We start from the raw sequence: 14252 nt of genomic DNA, 5'->3' as shown, positions 1-14252 counted from the left end.
CTGTTGTGACTGAATTTTGCTTTGCATGCTCTTTGAATGTGCCCCCTTCTACTGCATTTGTGACAAATTTCGTCTTTGAAACGGCAGTCCTCTGCTTTGTGACCATCTCTGTCACACCTGTTGCATTTTTCGGCCACACGGGGGCGCTGTCGACTGCGTGAAAACTTGTGCAGGGAAATTTGTGACAGGTCAGTACTTCTTTTACTTTGCAACTCAAACGCATCTTTAGTCGCGATTTCCATAGCCACAGCAATTTCAACAGCCTTTGCAAACGTGAGCTCTGATTCTGTGAGCAAACGTTTTTGAATGTGTTCATGTTTCAGTCCACACACAAATCTATCCCTTAATGTGTCATTTAGGTTCTCTCCCAACTGGCAATGTTCAGACAGTTTCTTCAACACTGCTACATACGTACTAACACCCTCCCCCTCATTCTGATCTCTCTTGTGGAAACGAAAACGTTCCGCGATGAGGAGTGGTTTAGGTGATAGGTGATTTTGCAATATCTCCACAATCTCTGTGAATGTTTTATTTGAGGGCTTCAGAGGGGCAGTCAGATCTCTTAGCAAACTGTATGTTTTTGGGCCAATTAAACTCAACAACGCTGGTACTCTTTTGTTATCAGCAATGTCGTTTGCAATGAAGTACTGTTCCAGTCGTTCAATGTAAGTTGCCCAGTTTTCTTGCGTGTCATCAAACACATCTATTTTCCCGATGCTAGCCATTCTCTTTACCTCCGGCTCCACGGGTCTTTGATCTGCCGCCTCGTTCTCGTCAGCTCTCCCCTCGTCTTCACTGCTTGCTAGCTGTTGTGCTACAGGGTCAAAATCTTCCTCTCTTCCTACGAACTCCATCTGTATTCGTGATGCACACTGCAGGTAATCATCCTCGTCGCCATTGTAGTGTCTTAACACTTAGTACTTATTTATGTAATAAGAAAGACTCGGAATACAAGCAATTGAACTGGAGCTTCACATTTACTCAAACTAGTTAGTACCAGAATAACATAGAACAACACTGCGCATGACCAAGGGTGCTCCATCCTTAAAGGGGACATCAGTAATTAACAGAACATAACACCAAACATGACTGGATAAGGTCACGTTTAGTGTGCGTATTTACATCGAATGTGTCGTCGAAAATGGAATCCACGACACAAGCGGTTCACAAAATGTTTCGTGTTAGGCTATAAAAATGTATTTTATCAAACAAAAGACCATTCATTGTGTAACAATGAGACTTGGGATTGCAAACAGAGGAAGATCGTCAAAGGTAAACGATTTATTTTATTGCAATTTGTGATATGTGCTGGTTTATGCCTGTGCTGGTTGAAATAGTTTTTTTTATGGGGCTTTGTTCTCAGATAATTGCATCGTATTCTTTCGCAGTAAATCAACGCAGTAGGATTAGCAAGATTCTAGGCTTTCGACCTATGTGAGACACTTGTATTTTCATGAATGTTTAATATGACTATTTATGTAGCGATCACCTTATGTTGTCGAATTTAATCCCGCTAACGGGTTTGGTGTGCAGAGAGGTTAACCACCTAACTGAGGAACTCAATTTAACCTTGTGCAATACCCTAGATACAGTTGCACCCCTAAAAACTAAAAACATTTCCCATAAGAAACTAGCTCCCTGGTATACAGAAAATACCTGAGCTCTGAAGCAAGCTTACAGAAAATTGGAACAGAAGTGGCGTCACACCAAACTGAAAGTCTTCCGACTAGCTTGGAAAGACAGTACCGTGCAGTATCAAAGAGCCCTCACTGCTGCTCGATCATCCTATTTTTCCAACTTAATTGAGGAAAATAAGAACAATCCGAAATGTATTTTTGATACGGTCGCAAAGCTAACTAAAAAGCAGCATTCCCCAAGTGAGGATGGCTTTCACTTCAGCAGTAATAAATTCATGAACTTCTTTGAGGAAAAGATCATGATTATTAGAAAGCAAAATACAGACTCCTCTTTAAATCTGCGGATTCCTTCAAAGCTCAGTTGTCCTGAGTCTGCGCAACTCTGCCAGGACCTAGGACCAAGAGAGACACTCAAGTGTTTTAGTACTATATCTCTTGACACAATGATGAAAGTAATCATGGCCTCTAAACCTTCAAGCTGCATACTGGACCCTATTCCAACTAAACTACTGAAAGAGCTGCTTCCTGTGCTTGGCCCTCATATGTTGAACATAATAAACGGCTTTCTATCCACCGGATGTGTACCAAACTCACTAAAAGTGGCAATAATAAAGCCTCTCTTGAAAAAGCCAAACCTTGACCCAGAAAATATAAAAAACTATCGGCCTATATCAAATCTTCCATTCCTCTCAAAAATTGTAGAAAAAGCTGTTGCGCAGCAACTCGCTGCTTTCCTGAAGATAAACAATGCATACGAAATATTTCAGTCTGATTTTAGACCCCATCATAGCACTGAGACTGCACTTGTGAAGGTGGTAAAATACCTTTTAATGGCATCAGACCGAGGCTCTGCATCTGTCCTCGTGCTCCTAGACCACATTCTTTTGGAGAGATTAGAAACCCAAATTGGTCTACACGGACAAGTTCTGGCCTGGTTAAGATCTTATCTGTCGGAAAGATATCAGTTTGTCTCTGTGAATGGTTTGTCCTCTGACAAATCAACTGTACATTTCGGTGTTCCTCAAGGTTACGTTTTAGGACCACTATTGTTTTCACTATATATTTTACCTCTTGGGGATGTGTTTTCGAAAACATAATGTTAACTTTCACTGCTATGCGGATGACACACAGCTGTACATTTCAATGAAACATGGTGAAGCCCCAATTGCCCTCGCTAGAAACCTGTGTTTCAGACATAAGGAAGTGGATGGCTGCAAACTTTCTACTTTTAATCTCGGACAAAACAGATATGCTTGTTTTAGGTCCCACGAAACAAAGAGATCTTCTGTTGAATCTGACATTTAATCTTAATGGTTGAACATTGTCTCAAGTAAAACTGTGAAAGACCTCGAAGTTACTCTGGACCCTGATCTCTCTTTTGACGGACATATCAAGACTGTTTCAAGGACAGCTTTTTTCCATCTACATAACATTGCAAAAATCAGAAACTTTCTGTCCAAAAATGATGCAGAAAAAATGTATCCATGCTTTTGTTACTTCTAGGTTAGACTACTGCAATGCTCTACTTTCCGGCTACCCTGATAAAGCACTAAATAAACTTCAGTTAGTGCTAAATACGGCTGCTAAATTCCTGACTAGAACCAAAAAATGTGATCATATTACTCCAGTGCTAGCCTCCCTACACTGGCTTCCTGTCAAGGCAAGGGATGATTTCAAGGTTTTACTGCTAACCTACAAAGCATTACATGTCTCTCTGATTTGGTCCTGCCGTACATACCTACACGTACGCTACGGTCACAAGACGCAGGCCTCCTAATTGTCCATAGAATTTCTAAGCAAACAGCTGGAGGCAGGTCATTCTCCTATAGAGCTACATTTTTATGGAATGGTTTGCCTACCCATGTGAGAGACGCAGACTCGATCTCAACCTTTAAGTCTTTACTGAAGACTCATCTCTTCAGTGTGTCCTATGATGGAGTGTAGTCTGGCCCAGGAGTGTGAAGGTGAACGGAAAGGCTCTGGAGCAACGAACCGCCCTTGCTGTCTCTGCCTGGCCGTTCCCCTCTTTCCACTGGGATTCTCTGCCTCTAACCCTATTACAGGGCTGAGTCACTGGCTTATTGGTGCTCTTTCATGCCGTCCCTAGGAGGGGTGTGTCAATTGAGTGGGTTGAGTCACTGATGTGATCTTCCTGTCTGGGTTGGCGCCCCCCTTGGGTTGTGCCGTGGTGGAGATCTTTGTGGGCTATACTCGGCCTTGTCTCAGGATGGTAAGTTGGTGGTTGAATATATCCCTCTAGTGGTGTGGGGGCTGTGCTTTGGCAAAGTGGGTGGGGTTATATCCTTCCTGTTTGGCCCTGTCCGGGGGTGTCCTCGGATGGGGCCACAGTGTCTCCTGACCCCTCCTTTCTCAGCCTCCAGTATTTATGCTGCAGTAGTTTGTGTCGAGGGGCTGGGGTCAGTTTGTTATATCTGGAGTACTTCTCCTGTCCTATTCGGTGTCCTGTGTGAATCTAAGTGTGCGTTCTCTAATTCTCTCCTTCTCTCTTTCTTTCTCTCTCTCGGAGGACCTGAGCCCTAGGACCATGCCCCAGGACTACCTGACATGATGACTCCTTGCTGTCCCCAGTCCACCTGACCGTGCTGCTGCTCCAGTTTCAACTGTTCTGCCTTATTATTATTCGACCATGCTGGTCATTTATGAACATTTGAACATCTTAGCCATGTTCTGTTATAATCTCCACCCGGCACAGCCTGAAGAGGACTGGCCACCCCACATAGCCTTGTTCCTCTCTAGGTTTCTTCCTAGGTTTTGGCCTTTCTAGGAAGTTTTTCCTAGCCACCGTGCTTCTACACCTGCATTGCTTGCTGTTTGGGGTTTTAGGCTGGGTTTCTGTACAGCACTTTGAGATATCAGTTGATGTACGAAGGGCTATATAAATACATTTGATTTGATTTGATTTGAGGTTACTCCCCAGAGTTTTCCCCATTCACATTCAAAATACATTGTGAAAAACTAAAATCTTTGCTCACCATTTTTGCTCCAGGCAGATATACTACATCCATAACTATCGGTTTCCTCATTAGCAGGGAGGTGTTTTTGCAATAAAATAGTGTGTTTATCGCCCTCATGCCGCAATTTTAGCAAACACAGAAAGGAGCCTATATTGGAGACCAAAAGTCGTCTGGCACAGTGCTTAGAGTTTCAACAACATGAATAACTTATTTCTAGTCTACAATCTTAGATGTTACTACTAATGTGAAAACAAGACAATAGGACTATTCTTGCTCATTTTAAGACAAATTTCAAATAATCATAACATTCATTACAGGTGTCAATTGTTGTACAACATCATGGCTACGCTGTTGGCATCACATTTACAGTGGATTTTTGCTGTTGTGGGCCTTCAACCATCTGTCTGACTTTGTTGTTCACACAGGAGAGAGACAGAACTACTGGGGATCCTCTGGGGAGCCTCCACAACATCATGATGCTGAAAGGGCAGAGAAGAGTATCTCCGGATCAGAACACCTCAATAAACACCTGCGGAGATCCACAAGGAAGAGATCTCACTGCTGATGTGATTGTGGGAAATGTTTAAAATCTTCATCAGAACTTAAAATACACCTGAGAAATCACACGGGAGAGAAACCTTACTGCTGCTTTTACTGTGGGAAGAGTTTTACTCTGTCAACCCACCTAATATCACACCAAAGAACACACACAGGAGAAAAATCTTATAGCTGTGATGAATGTGGAAAGATTTGTACTAATTCTAACTCACACAGGAGATAAATCTTATAGCTGTGATCACTGTGGGAAGAGTTTTGTTACATCTGGCTGCCTGACAGCACACCAGAGAACACACACAGGAGAGAAACCTTATAGCTGTGCTCAATGTGGGAAGAGTTTTACGACATCCAGCTATCTAACTATACATCAGAGAACACACACAGGAGAGAAATCTCATAGCTGTAATCAATGTAGGAAGAGATACTCTGATAAAAGATCTCTGACTAAACATCAGAAAATTCATGGAGTTGTTTCATGATATCAATGAATTAATGTCACAATGTAGAATATTAACACATTGTAGTAGGAGTATTTTAATGATGTCACAATGTAGAATGGTTTAACATTGTAGTGGGAGTATTTTATGTCACAATGTAGAACCCTAAACATTTGCCCCCTTATCAATTGATTTCAGCATGATATGGATATTAGCCTCAGGGGGAAAATCCAGGCTCTGAATTGAGAGAGTACTATTTATGAGATTTAACAAAAAGTGACTAACAAAAAATGAGTTGTGTTACACTTACCACGTTGGTGACGCTCTTGAATCAAAACGCAACACTTCAAAATGTAGCGATTTGTTTTCTACAAATGGTCCTCTAACCAGGGATGTACACATTATTCCCAGATTCCGTGTGGTTTTTGAGCTGTTAGTTTTAACAGGACGTGCAACCTCATCTCCCTCCTCTCGGCACAGTTGATTTCAACATGATCTTGTTGAGTGATGACAAATAAGTGTTGCGTTCCTTTGTTTAGTGACCCCTACATTTAAATGCATCTCTCCAAAATGTAGCTAACTGTCTTCTGCATGTTGTCCTCTAACCAGTGAGGTGAAAGATATCTCCCATTTCCATGTGTTTTTTTAGTTGTGTTAGTTTCAACATCACGTACAACCTGATTTCGCCCCTAATTGATATCAGTGATTTATTGCAAATTGTCAAAACAATAGCGTTTTTGGTGCTTGTGCAGTTTATAAGGTGTTTGTATTAGTAAATACAAGTAATATGATTATTGTGGCAGATGTTTGTGTAGATAGTACATTTTATGTTTAGGATTTCAATTTATCACAAACTTTTTCTGCATTTGGACTATTGATTTGGACACGTTAAAACTGTGACATTTGGGCTATCCCACCTAGCAAAATGTAGTTGAAAACATACAATTTAAGTTTGGTTTTAGTTGAAAGTGAAAGTTGAAAAGAAAACAATTTAATTTCAACGTACTTGCAGCCTATACATATGGTCGCAGTATAATAAATGGATCTATAATCAATTTTATGAACAATCCTACATCACTCCAGTATTTATTTACAACATTCAAGTGCTAAATGTCTTTATTCCAATACTGAAGAGGCATGACTCAAATCACCTACTCGTATTTCAAACATTCAGCCTGACAAAATATACATTTTTTATTATTCAATGACTGACCATTTAGTGAATTATTGCTAATACATATTAGCAAAGGGGTGTACATTTGGGTTTGATATATCACATTTACATTTCATGTAACATTTAGTAATCATAATTATTTATGTAACCAACTGACAATTTTGGGTACAATTACAGTGGGGCAAAAAAGTATTTAGTCAGCCACCAATTGTGCAAGTTCTCCCACTTAAAAAGACGAGAGAGGCCTGTAATTTTCATCATAGGTACACTAAAACTATGACAGACAAAATGAGAATTTTTTTTCCAGAAAATCACATTGTAGGATTTGTAATGATTTATTATTAATATTTGGTCACCTACAAACAAGCAAGATTTCTGACTCTCACAGACCTCTAATTTCTTCTTTAAGAGGCTCCTCTCTCCTCCACTCGTTACCTGTATTAATGGCACTTGTTTGAACTTGTTATCAGTATAAAAGACACCTGTCCACAACCTCAAACAGTCACACTCCAAACTCCACTATGGCCAAGACCAAAGAGATGTCAAAGGACACCAGAAACAAAATTGTAGACCTGCACCAGGCTGGGAAGACTGAATCTGCAATAGGTAAGCAGCTTGGTTTGAAGAAATCAACTGTGGGAGCAATTATTAGGAAATGGAAGACATACATGACCACTGATAATCTCCCTCGATGTGGGGCTCCACGCAAGATCTCACCCCGTGGGGTCAAAATGATCACAAGAACGGTGAGAAAAAAATCCCAGAACCAAACGGGGGACCTAGTGAATGACCTGCAGAGAGCTGGGACCAAGGTAACAAAGCCTACCATCAGTAACACACTACGCCGCCAGGGACTCAAATCCTGCAGTGCCAGACGTGTCCCCCTGCTTAAGCCAGTACATGTCCAGGCCCGTCTGAAGTTTGCTAGAGAGCATTTGGATGATCCAGAATAAGATTGGGAGAATGTCATATGGTCAGATGAAACCAAAATATAACTTTTTGGTAAAAACTCAACTCGTTGTGTTTGGAGGACAAAGAATGCTGAGTTGCATCCAAAGAACACCATACCTATTGTGAAGCATGGGGGTGGAAACATCATGCTTTGGGGCTGTTTTTCTGCAAAGGGACCAGGACGACTGATCCGTGTAAAGGAACGGGGGCCATGAATGGGGCCATGTATCGTGAGATTTTGAGTGAAAACCTCCTTCCATCAGCAAGGGCATTGAAGATGAAACGTGGCTGGGTCTTTCAGCATGACAATGATCCCAAACACACCGCCCGGGCAACGAAGGAGTGGCTTCGTAAGAAGCATTTCAAGGTCCTGGAGTGGCCTAGCCAGTCTCCAGATCTCAACCCCATAGAAAATCTTTGGACGGAGTTGAAAGTCCGTGTTGCCCAGCAACAGCCCCAAAACATCACTGCTCTAGAGGAGATCTGCATGGAGAAATGGGCCAAAATACCAGCAACAGTGTGTGAAAACCTTGTGAAGACTTTTGACCTCTGTCATTGCCAACAAAGGGTATATAACAAAGTATTGAGATAAACTTTTGTTATTGACCAAATACTTATTTTCCACAATAATTTGCAAATAAATTCATTCAAAATCCTACAATGTGATTTTCTGGATTTTTTTAAAATCATTTTGTCTGTCATAGTTGAAGTGTACCTATGATGACAATTACAGGCCTCTCATCTTTTTAAGTGGGAGAACTTGCACAATTGGTGGCTGACTAAATACTTTTTTGCCCCACTGTATATTGACGTTGTTGCCCTGCTTTTATAATATCAGGGTTAATTATCAGATGTGCCAACCCAAATGTACTAGAGCCTGACATTAGGGACTGGGCCCAGATCCAACAACATGCCTATCAAGTGAACCCTGAAAAGAGAGAAGCTCCGCAGTGAGGTGGAAAGTTACTACGGATATTGCAGGAGTTTCCTCTTGAAATCAGACATGTCCGTGGTAAGGACAACTTGGTTGCTGATTGTCTCAAGGGTGGGCAGTCAAAAATGTGTTTTGCGTTTAGCCAGTGCATTACCATGGATCACAATTTATTGCATGTTTTTCTGTATTGGAGAGGAGTTTCGTTTGGGCTCGTTCCAAGGGGACGAGAGTTCTCGAAGCCTGTACGTTTTTGGAAGAGAGTTCAAGAAGCTAGTGAGTTTTAGGAACATGGGAGTTTGAGGATTCTATAGTAAGAAAAATGATATAAAAATAAAATGATTTAATATTATTTAGAAATGTTTTTTCTTGCTTTTAATTGTTGACGGCCCGTAGACACCATGTTAATATTGTTGAAGGTGAAGCTTTATAGTCGATTATAATGTGAAATGGAAGTTGTTTTCTGTTGGTAGTAAGCAAACCTGTCCAACAAAAACATAGGATAGATTTGTTGTTTTAAGATTTGTATGAAAAATACTTATAATTCTCAGCAGACAGTATCTGCTGTAAAAACAGTACTCTTTGTGTAGAGCCAGGGTCTGGCCCTGGGGTCATCTCTCCCTGGTACCATATAGAACAGAAACATTAACTCAAATCCTGGAATTCGGTCTACTAAGGTTTTATCACCCAAAAGACATTGTAAATCTCCTGTCAATGTTTTCTCCCAGAAGCCCATCCTCAGTAGAACACAGACACAATAGGTCTAAGAACCCTCTATTATGTTGCATAAAACAACCATTTGATGCAATAAAAGTATAATGACATAATCTTGCAAATTTTACTCTCACAGTGTCCACTGAAAGTTGACTAGTAACAACAACTGGGACATAAAAGACACCCACCATGAGATCCACTAAATCTGCCCAAGAAGCAGCAAACAAAAGAAAAACCCACAACAAACTTAAAAACAGGAAGCAAACCAAAACGGTAGCGCAAATAAAGGTGTTGATTTGTCACATCTATCAAGACAACTGGAGCACTGGGCCAGACACTCTTAAATAGAACCTGGGCCAGCTCAGGTGAAACACCTTCCCAACGAGATGGAAAACCCAGCACAGGTGTAACACATACTGACTAACGAGGTGACACCAATCAGTGCCTCCTATGTGCTAACGAGCAATACATGCAAATGTCCAACCTCAAAACATAAATGGACAAACCAAAGCCTGTAACACCTTCCCCCTTAACCTTGTGACCCGTTCTATACATCTATTGTTTGTCATGTAAGTTGAAAGGAGACTATCTTGGCTGTGAAAGGCCTTTGTACTTTTGTCCCATGGGTCGACCAGCCATCATTATCGTAGAGCACTCAATTGATTCTCTTTATGTATGTGCGTTGTATTGACCTGCCTCCTTATTAATAAGTGAATAAACATTTAGTTTAAGAATAACTCTGACTTGTGTGATAAGTTTGTTTCTCCTCATTTGATATTAAATAAATTAACCACCTCATTTGGCGACAGGGATGTGAATCTTGACTTGGTGACCGCTCCTGACGACCTGGGTAAATGGTGCACGAGGGATCCCTCAAACTTGGATTCTTAGGGAGACCACACTTCGGGAACGGAGCAGATGGACCCACCTTTGATCTGAGAGGCAGCAAGCCGAGTGGATACCACATCTCGAACGTAGTTAAAAAAAAAAAAAAGTGAGTGAATCAAGTGGAGTTTTTTTTAAAGCCTCGTAGGCTCTGAGTGTGTATTCCTGTGTGAGGGGGCACCTTGGAGGTGTAAACAGGCCCCAATTAGTAGGCTCTGAATGTGTATTCCTGTGTGACCACTTGTTTCACTCACTTTTTTTTTTGGAGGTGTAAACAGGGCCCAGACAGGAGGCTCTGAGTGTGTACTCCTGCGTGGAGGTATAAACAGGGCCCAGGAGGCTCTGAGTGTAAATGTATGAGTTGCATTATCCTAGGAACTAACCATGAGCTAGAATTGTGAAAATATTCCTGCAGGTTAAAATATTGTTGAAAAACAACTAATTGATTAGGTCTGTTTGGGAATAGCATTGTGTGACTGTGATATGAGAGTTGTGGAAATATGGAAATGAGTCTTAATCTGACGTTTGGATAGTAACATATAGAAATATGCTTAATCAGATGATTGAAATTTGGATAATAAGCGGGATGATATTTTAGAAAGCAGCGGAAGGTCTATAGTTCCTGGGAGGCTTGATTTTGCTGTGGTCTCTGGGAGGTTAGAGAACCGTTGACGATCCCATGGTCATTGTCCGGAAAGAAAAGTGTATTTTTGGTTCCGCTGGGAGTTTGGAGAGCTGCTTTGTAGCTATGGAGAGTCCTTGGAAAAGCAAATGGAATGGTTGTCGTGAGTAACTCAATTTCTTACGTTTTATATGGACACTGTGAATATATGAAAATATGATGAATTGTATGTGTGTGTAGTGATTACTAGAGATTTGATAAAGTAATACTGAGATTATAATTAGATACAATTTAAACAACCCATATGTAGATGAACGTAGGTTTTTGAGTTGGTATCTTTCATGGATAATTTGATAAATATGATGATTAAGCATTATTAAACAGTCTACAAAGTCTGGGCAGTTGTCTCAGAAACTGATGGGAGTCTGTCCACTTTAGGGTAAGTCACCCTAACGATGTAAGTATAAAACGCTTACTGGATTTTCTCCGTCTGGGTACTCCAATAAAACTGTCCTTAAGGCCTGAAAATGTGTGTGGGGGGTGGGGGGGTTCACAGTATGAGAGGAGTTGCTATCGTAACAGTATAGCTTCCGTCCCTCTCCTCACCCCTACCTGGGCTCGAACCAGGGACCCTCTGCACACATCGACAACAGCCAACCTCAAGGCATCATTACCCATCGCTCCACAAAAGCCGCGGCCCTTGCAGAGCAACTACTTCAAGGTCTCAGAGCGAGTGACGTCAACGATTTAAACGCTAACTAGCTAGCCATTTCACATCGGTTACACTATATTTATTGAATAAACCTTTTCCCATAAAGATAGAGTGAACCAAGGTTGCTGACTAACTGTTGATGTTGAAGAAGCGTCCCGTCCACTAGATTATACGTCAGTTGCAGAATCACATGAAAGACGCACATCGCCATCTGCTGAATGGAGTTGGTATCGCAGTTGAGAAAATACTTTGACAAAAAGCTAAAAAGAGACTGCCCCTAAAAACCAACGCCTCCCTTTGAAAACGGGCGATGTGGCATCAGAAACATTTATTATCGTGTAAAAATGTACTCCAAAGTGGAACTAAATAGAATGACTTTGGTCATTTCCACTCGGCACGTGACGTCCAACGACGTCGAAATATGGGCGATATCAGGTCTGTCTGTTGTGGTCGCTATTTCACCCCATAATAGTCATCCCAAATTGGGCTGTGTATAACTATGTAAATGTCTCTCAGACAAGGTGACTTTTATCAATATACAATCTAAAAACTAAAGGTTCCTGTAGTATCCTGTAGGGGTTATTCAAATTTAAACTGTGGGGGAACCCTTAAATGTTATTCAAAGAACCTTTTGTGGGAACCCCTAAAAGTTATTTGAAGAACCCCTTATCATGAGTCCTCTAAGAACCTTTTGGGGTTCATTTTTTGAACTCCCTGTCCACCCTCCCTCCATTATAAAAACATATTTTAATAACAATATTGATTTAAATTATTCACTGTTTTTTTAGTGGCACCACAAATGTGAATTAATATTTTCAAAAAAATTACAAAAAAAACCACATTACAAAATTGCAACATTTCTGCAGACATGTCAGACCATAATAAATAATACATTTACTTTGTATGGTGCTTTCCATGACATAAAAAAAAAAAAAAAAGATTTACTATCTAATGATGTACAATAAAAACAACAGACATTAAAAATGAATCATAGGTAAACTAACAACATCGTAGACTTGATGCTAAATACAGATTTTTCAGCTTTAGTGTGTATATCGCATCCCCTTAGTTATGTTAGGAAGTTTGCCATCTTTATGACCGGCCCTGGTAACTTCACCCCAAATTCTCTTATTCCCAGAACACAGTAACTTAACAACATAAGTGTTTTTCTGACATTTTTGGGAAATTTTATGGAAAATAAAAAATACAGCCCTAGCAGAGCCCCAAGTCCCATGGGGACGTCCTCGAGGACGTGGATGTTCTCCCCATCAAAGGCCAGCGGGATTTCACTCTCATGGTGAAATGGATTTCTGCCGATGTGCAGTAAAGGAGTGAAGAGCGGTGAAATCTGTGTCAACAAAAGTAAGAAAAGATTAATACACATACAATTAACAAAGAACATAACAAATGTTCAGCTGTAGTTTTATATAAGCATGCACACCTATGTTTATGAAGAAACAGATGATTTGTGCATAGACATACCTCGTCACGGATATAAAGGCCACTCGGGTCCTCATTGAAGAGGTTGGGCAAGAGCAGGATCACTCCAGTCCTAGTAAAGTAAAGCAATGATCTTACTACACTTGCTAATTTTATTACAAAATACATTAGAGAAAGGGAAGGAATAAGAGCAAATACCTTCAGGGACTGTCAAAATAGCAGGATGATGGCCTGCAAGTCCTTGAATTCTCTTTTTGCCTATATCCATTCCATGGACTTGATTCATTTCTGAGAAGATCTGAAAAGATCATTTGCACACATTTGTATCCTAATAGATTTCAGTTTGTATTGACTGCTATGTAGGTTTAATGTACACTTCAAATGCAGCTGTCCTACAACAGATATGTACCTTCTTCTTGATCCCAATTGCATTGTGTCCATGTTCTGTCCTATAAGAATTTCAAAGGAAGAGAAAATGTGTCTAAGAATAGTCTTACAAGCATTATATATATATATATATATATATATATAAAATAAATATTGAAAGATAAATGGCATCGACATACAATGTAATGCAAAATAGAAGAACATATTGGAGAAAGCATTAGCCAATACAGTACTGCCATACAGTAACAGTACTGCCATACAGGCCTAATATCACATTTCAAGATATTTTTGTACACAAATTGTTCAATATTTTTTCAGGCTGACTTGAAAGATTATTTGCAATATTTTGCTGCGTGGCAATACTGTGTTATGATTCTGAAGGGCATTTATACAAAAGACGTAGTCTAGACACTGTATTAATATAATTATGCATTTGAATCCCATCTACGGCTTCCATCGAAGATATTAATTTCCCTCCACAAGGGGGCGTACATGTAACGTTTCCAAAATGGGAAAGTATTGTACATGTAACGTTTCCAAAACGGGATAGTATTGTACATGTAACGTTTCCAAAATGGGATAGTATTGTCCATGTAACGTTCCCAAAATGGGACAGTATTGTACATGTAATATTTCCAAAATGGGATAGTATTGTACATGTAACGTTATGCCCATTGTGAGTTAATAGTATTGTAATGACCTGACTAGATCATAAAGGAACAATTGTCCAGACAGAGGATTGAGTTTACGAATTGACGGTTTATTAAACCAACTTTACACAGGCTACTGTTTGGCCGTAGCCCACGCCAAATAAATGAAAGATAACCCA

General features: G+C 40.3%; 1 protein-coding gene; it reads right to left on the bottom strand.

Annotated features, from left to right (window-relative positions):
* The window catches only part of LOC110487383 (zinc finger protein 501), a 63787-nt gene that overhangs the window by 29596 nt on the left and 19939 nt on the right, over positions 1 to 14252 (bottom strand).

The sequence above is a fragment of the Oncorhynchus mykiss genome, chromosome 13 (genome assembly GCF_013265735.2).
Source record: "Oncorhynchus mykiss isolate Arlee chromosome 13, USDA_OmykA_1.1, whole genome shotgun sequence".
In the NCBI taxonomy this organism is placed as follows: domain Eukaryota; kingdom Metazoa; phylum Chordata; class Actinopteri; order Salmoniformes; family Salmonidae; genus Oncorhynchus; species Oncorhynchus mykiss.
This window is presented reverse-complemented; position numbering and strand designations above follow the sequence as displayed.